The sequence below is a fragment of the Aristolochia californica genome, unplaced genomic scaffold (assembly GCF_029961685.1).
Source record: "Aristolochia californica isolate CCGP_79_NKW_82.1479 unplaced genomic scaffold, dmAriCali1.0.hap1 SCAF_9, whole genome shotgun sequence".
NCBI classification, from domain to species: Eukaryota; Viridiplantae; Streptophyta; class Magnoliopsida; order Piperales; family Aristolochiaceae; genus Aristolochia; species Aristolochia californica.
The window spans coordinates 30,386,338-30,393,277 of NW_027182290.1; the positions used below are offsets into that span (position 1 = coordinate 30,386,338).

General features: G+C 43.7%; 2 pseudogenes; both read right to left on the reverse strand.

Annotated features, from left to right (window-relative positions):
* Window positions 1–3,051: 3,051 nt before the first annotated feature.
* Window positions 3,052–3,575, reverse strand: LOC137940749 (cysteine protease RD19A-like; annotated as a pseudogene).
* Window positions 3,576–3,734: 159 nt separating this feature from the next.
* Window positions 3,735–6,557, reverse strand: LOC137940750 (uncharacterized; annotated as a pseudogene).
* Between the last annotated feature and the right edge of the window lie 383 nt (window positions 6,558–6,940).

The following is a 6,940-nucleotide window of genomic DNA, read 5'->3' on the forward strand; positions in this document are numbered from 1 at the left end:
AAACTCTATTCTGTTGATTGATGAATAAGCAGTATCCAAAACTGAATCAGTAGTGTTCACAGTCCAAATTCCGTTGTTGGCCGGCATTGCAGCATTGTGAGAGGGTGGAGGGATAACATAGTTGAAAGGATACGAAGCGGTTGCATATATTATCCGCAAATTCATAGAATCAGGTCTGCGTCCAGCATTCTTACTGATGAGCTATTGGAGGTTTATGATCCCCTGGCTGTATGGAGCGGCCGACTTTGAAGAGCCGACAAGTTAATTGTTGGAGGTTATAACACGTAAAGGCGTTTTCTGTCGTTTGGAAAAAAGGAAATAACAGTCGAATGTATAGATCCCCAGTGGCAAGGCATCTCAATCAAACCGAGTGCAACCTAAAAATTTGGATTCACTCTTGGCATCCCTCGCTGCTGACTGCAACAAAAAATCGCATATTTCTCACTTTGTCACTGCCATCATGTTATGGAACTGGAGGAAGGGATGATAGACAAGCGTGAGGCAGATTGTCACTACGACTTGCTGCCTAGCCGAAATCATCTTCTGGCTGCTTCCTGAAGAACAGGACTCATGATGCTCCGCGGCGGTTGTCGGAGTATAAATGAACGCCATCGATATGGGGTCTTCGTCTTCGACATGAAAAAGGGGTCTTCCCACCGCATGTTTAAATAGGCCGTCGGTCCATACCAGAAAAAGAGATGGTGCGGCCACTTTAATTAGATCTCCATTTTGGCTTTTCCAGATTAGTTGGCACTCAAGGAGATTTGCACGCTATATAAATTGGTTGTACCTGCATCAGATCGCCAATGGTGACAAGGAGAACTTCTTTGTCGGGGGAAAAAGACATCCAACCGATTCTCGACGAGTAGACGTGAAACTCGGATGCCCCATCGCATGCATGGATGCTTAAGGCGTGCGGGTAGTTGGATCTTCTTATCAGCATTCGGATAACGTCGGATTTCAGAGAACTCAGTTCCCGATTGTCCGGTATACTGCAGCCATGCTTGTAAACCCAGAGGACTGGACTATCCATTTCTTCGAACGTTTGTCCAGCCTCGCAAGATTTTCTGCCAGAAGCTTCAATTAGTGACTGCGTGATTCTGGGTGCGACCTTCTCTCTCTCCCTCCATAGCTCTTCTGTACTTCGACTGCAACCGGGGTATGTCGCGTTAATTCATAAAAGGCTCATCATATACAAGTGCTGTTTGCAGTTCCAAACCGTAATATAGAACTGAACCGTAATAAAGAAAATGAGGAGAGAGCTTTTTTTCTTTTCAATTTATAGTTGGGATGGAAGCTTAGATATTCTTTAGCGAAAATTTCAAGACAAAAAATCACTCTTTTAGTACATAAAAAAACAAAAAAAAGAAACTTCGCATTAATGTTAATTTTGTTGCTATATCTTTTGAAGCAAAAATCAACTTTAGTATTATGTAGAGTATCCATTAATGACAGGAGGTGATAGGGTATACATCAAATTAATATTATTTTGTCACTCTGTAATAATCAGTATTTTGAGTTAGTATTATCTTATTTAGTTTATCTCATAGTATTATCTCGACAACCTGGGATAGGTTTGAGTCTGGTCTCAGTCAAGCCTAGACCGAATTTGGTCCAGGTCGAGCCTTGGTCTGTGTTGAAGTTGGTCTGAATTTGGTCTTGGTCGAGTCTTGTTTGATCTGGTATGGTCTGACTTGAGTTTGGTCCAAATCTGATCTAGGTAGAGTCTTGTTTGGTATGGTCTAGTCCAAATCCAGTTCAGAACCGAGTTCAAACCGATCCGGTCTGAGTCGGTCTTCAAAATTAAATCCAGTTCTCCCCTCAAGAGTTCTTTATAATCCAAAATGGCTTCTCCTTGAGTCTAATGGGAGCATATCATCCATAGCTACCAAAAGCACTCCATGATCCAATCTCATGCAGCAAAACTAGGTGCAGAACACCCTGCCAATGTATGTCTGCATGAAAATTGCATTGATACCCACTACAAGCGGACCATTTTTCACAAGATTTACAACAATCTAGTCTTCATAAAGGGAAACAACACTAAAGTTAGCAATAGAAGCTGCAATCTTTGTCTTGTTAATTAGTACTGAGCACAATCAGTTCCTATATAAGGGTAGGTTTCCTCTTGCATTAACCCACCAGCTTTGAGTGTATACTAAAAAAGCAGTGGTCATCAGCCCACCATTACATCCAACGTCACATGTATTGGGCTAAAATGAATCACACTGATGCTCACAATCTACAAGTTGTTGGTCGCTAAGGCTAGGCAGGGTAGGCTTCCTCTTGCATTACCCCATCAACTTTAAGTATATACTCAAAAGCAGTGGTCATCATTGCACCATTACATCCAATGTCACATACATTGGGTTTAGATGGATCACACTGATGGTCACAATCCACAAGTTGTTGCTCGCTAAGGCTAAGTAGGGTAGGCTTCCTCTCGCATTAGCCCACCAGCTTTGAGTGTATACTCAAAAAGCAGTGGTCATCAGCCCACCATTATATCCAGCGTCACATGCATTGGGTGCAGATGAATCACACTGATGCTCACAATCCACAAGTTGTTGGTCGCTAAGGCTAAGCAGGGTAGGTTTACTCTCGCAATACCCCACCAACTTTAAGTGTATACTCAAAAGCAGTGGTCATCAGCGCACCATTACATCCAATGTCACATGCATTGGGTTCGGATGGATGACACTTATGGTCACAATTCACAAGCTATTACTCACTAAGGCTAAGCACGGTAGGCTTCCTCTCGCATTAGCCCACCAACTTTGAGTGTATACTCAATAGCAGTGGTCATTAGCCCACCATTACATCCAACGTTACATGCATTGGGTTCAAATGGATCACATTGATGGTCACAATCCACAAGTTATTGCTCGCTAAGGCTAAGCAGGGTACGCTTCCTCTTGCATTAGCCCACCAACTTTGAGTGTATACTCAATAGCAAGGGTCATTAGCCGACCATTACATCCAGCGTCACATACATTGAATTCGGATGGATTGCACTGATGGCTACAATCCACAAGTTGTTACTTGCTAAGGCTAAGCAGGGTAAGCTTCCTCTAGCATTAGCCCACCAGCTTTGAGTGTATACTCAAAAGCAGTGGTCATCAGCCCACCATTACATCTAGCGTCACATGCATTGGGTTTGGATGGATCACACTGATGGTCACAATCCACAAGTAGTTGTTCGCTAAGGCTAAGCAATTTCCCCATCGCCATGAAATTAGCACCTTCATGCGCAACACTAGCATTGAAAGACCAACATGAGTCATAAGAACCTTGGTTCTTAACAAGAGTACCAGCCCCACGATCTCCCCAATCAAACTCAATTGGCAAATTGTTGGTAGATAGAATTAGAACCTTCTGGGCTTCCTTTAGGAAAGACTGAACTTCACCGCAAATAATTGCGTTCGAACACCTCTGGAGTGAGATCGCTGAACTAGGTGACCCCATTAATAATAGTGGGGTCCAGCTTCTGGTGATAGATTCACCTTGAAGACGCAGAGGCGGTAGGAGTGCTCCTCCGGGTTTGTCTGGCTCGCCTCCACAAGAATCTTCTCCATTAACGGAATCAACAATAGAGTCAGCAAATGGGTAATCAAGTAATGATAACCCAGTTTCACATATTTGAGATTCACGCTGTGCAAGAAGTCTGACAGTCGCCGACTATGCGACGGCGGCGAGATCTGCTACTGCTCCATGTTCCCGCCATCTCGCTGCAATCAAGCAAACACATCCGCACCCCCTGTCTGGTGCAACATCGCATCAATTTCATCTCCATCTTCCATTTCAAGTTCATCAGGGGTTTGCTTTCCTCGGAGATGAAGCCTGTCAAATAAGGACCAGAGATCCATTTTAGCGCCATTGTATCCCTTCTTTCCAATCCCCTCGTGAAGCTTGACAATGTTCTAATGGTTTACCATCTTCATCATCAAGATCGTTCGTTTCACCTGGTCCATCGTGCTGAATTTGATCACTTTCTCTTTAGTCACGACTTTCAGCGACGTTCTTGCCTGTTACCAAGTTTTGGGAGTGGTCAACGGCTGCCTCTTCTTTTCCTCATCGGTTCCTCACTTTGGAATCGGGTCCGCAACAGGAAGCACAATGCAGGCAGAAAGAATCAGGTCTGCGTCCAGCATTCCTACTGATGAGCTATTGGAGGTTTATGATCCCCTGGCTGTATGGAGCGGCCGAGTTTGAAGAGCCTACAAGTTAATTATTGGAGGTTATAACACGTAAAGGCGTTTTCTGTCGTTTGGAAAAAGGGAAATAACAGTCGAACGTATAGATCCCCAGTGGCAAGGCATCTCAATCAAACCGAGTGCAACCTAAAAATTTGGATTCACTCTTGGCATCCCTCGCTGCTGACTGCAACAAAAAATCGCATATTTCTCACTTTGTCACTGCCATCATGTTATGGAACTGGAGGAAGGGATGATAGACAAGCGTGAGGCAGATTGTCACTACGACTTGCTGCCTAGCAGAAATCATCTTCTGGCTGCTTCCTGAAGAACAGGACTCATGATGCTCCGCGGCGGTCGTCGGAGTATAAATGAACGCCATCGATATGGGGTCTTCGTCTTCGACGTGAAAAGGGGTCTTCCCACCGCATGTTTAAATAGGCCGTCGGTCCATACCTGAAAAAGAGATGGCGCGGTCACTTTAATTAGATCTCCATTTTGGCTTTTCCAGATTAGTTGGCACTCAAAGAGATTTAAACGCTATATAAATTGGTTGTACCTGCATCTGATCGCCACAAGGAGCGCTTCTTTGTCGGGGGTAGAAAGACATCCAACCGATTCTCGACGAGTAGAGACATGAAACTCGGATGCCCCATCGCATGCATGGATGCATAAGGCGTGCGGGTAGTCGGATCTTCTTATCAGCATTCGGATAACGTCGGATTTTAGAGAACTCAGTTCCGGATTGTCCGGTATAGTGCGGCCATGCTTGTAGACTCAGAGTACTGGACTAGCCATTTCTTCGAACGTTTGTCCAGCCTCACATGATTTTCTGCCAGAAGCTTCAATTAGTGACTGCGTGATTCTGCGTGCGACCTTCTCTATCTCCCTCCATAGCTCTTCTGTACTTCGACTGCAACCGGGGTACGTCGCGTTAATTCTTAAAAGGCTCATCATATACAAGTGCTGTTTGCGGTTCCAAACCGTAATATAGAACTGAACCGTAATAAAGAAAATGAGGAGAGAGAGCGTTTTTTTCTTTTCAATTTATAGTTGGGATGGAAGCTTAGATATTCTTTAGTGAAAATTTCAAGACAAAAAATCACTCTTTTAGTACATAAACAAACAAAAAAAAACTTCGCATTAATGTTAATTTTGTTGTTATATCTTTTGAAGCAAAAATCAACTTTAGTATTATGTAGAGTATCCATTAATGACAGGAGGCGATAGAGTACACATCAAATTAATATTATTTTGTCAATTTGTAATAATCAATATTTTGAGTTAGTATTATTTTATTTAGTTTAGTTACCTGAGATCGATGCATGCAAAATAGAACTAAATTCGCATTGGAATGATTGTGGTTGCTGGCGGTCACAGCCCCTTATGTGCTTTGGTCAAAATGAAAATTGGTAAACAAACAATTACCTGAAATTCGAAAATCCGTCGGGCCAAATTCCCTCCATTAATGTCTTTGCTTCCTCCTTTTCCTCCTTTTGACACCAATAGAATTACTAGCACACGTTGCGTTCCTCCTCACACGAGACTTCCTCAAAGCCGTATAGTCTCTCCGACGATCTTTTCATCGATCCAGCAAGATGAGATCCGGATTTTGAAGTGAGTGTTATGGTCCTGGGTTAAGTATTTGGCTTTCCGCTACCTACCAGGCAGGTCTTTTGGGTAGTATTGGCTAGGTACTTAATATTTTGTATCAGAGCGGGCACCCACATTGCGAGTTCGAATCCTGGAGGGGGCGATCTCGTGGAGGGGGCGACCTAGCGGTGACGCTAGAGTGGGCCGCCGTGGTCATCGGCTCGTGAAGGTGGGATGTGATGTTATGGTCCTGGGTTAAATACTTGACTTTTCGCTACCTACCAGGCCGGTCTTTTGGGTAGTATTGGCTAGGTGTTTAACATTTGGTATCAGAGCAGACACCCACATCGCGAGTTCGAATCCCAGAGGGGGCGACCTAGCGGTGTCGCTAGAGTGGGTCATCGCTAGAGTAGGCCGTCGCTAGAGTGGGCCATCACTAGAGTGGTCATTGGCTCGTGAAGGTGAGATGTGATGTTATGGTCCTGGGTTAAGTACTTGGCTTTCCACTACCTACTTGGCCGACCTTTTGGGTAATATTTGCTAGATACTTAATAATGAGCAATTGAGAAAATGTGTCAGGTCCTCGTCGTCGATGGTCGCCGTTCGGCGACCCTTTGCATTTAATATGGGAGACGACGGGGGAGCTCGGAATTGCGGCGTGCGTTCCGTGACGTCGCCATGCCAAGAAGAAAAAAGGAAGAGTGATGAAGGAAGAAAAGAGAGGACGAGTGGAATGAAATAGGAAGAAAGGGGAGATGGAAATGATTCCATGTCTTGGATGTTGGAGACAGTCGGAAGATCATCGATTGTTTTCCTTTTGCCAATCTTTTGTTTGCCTTTATTTTTCTCTCTTTTGTTCGTTTATTTATTTCTCATAGCTTTCTCCCCTGATTTACTCAGATTTGTCCTTTGCCGGAGTCAGTCCAGTGTCCTTCTTGCTTTTAATTCCTTCTTTCATTCTTTTGAAAGTTGGTGATGGCCCGTTCAACGATACGTCGAGAACAACAAATAATGTAAACTTTCGATAAATCTTTCTTTTGCATTCGAATGCATTTATCTACTTACATTCAGTGTTTATATAATAAAATTACAGTTATTTAATTTTGTCTCTCAGACTTGTTAATAGTCCCCCTTTATATAAATCTCTTATGACC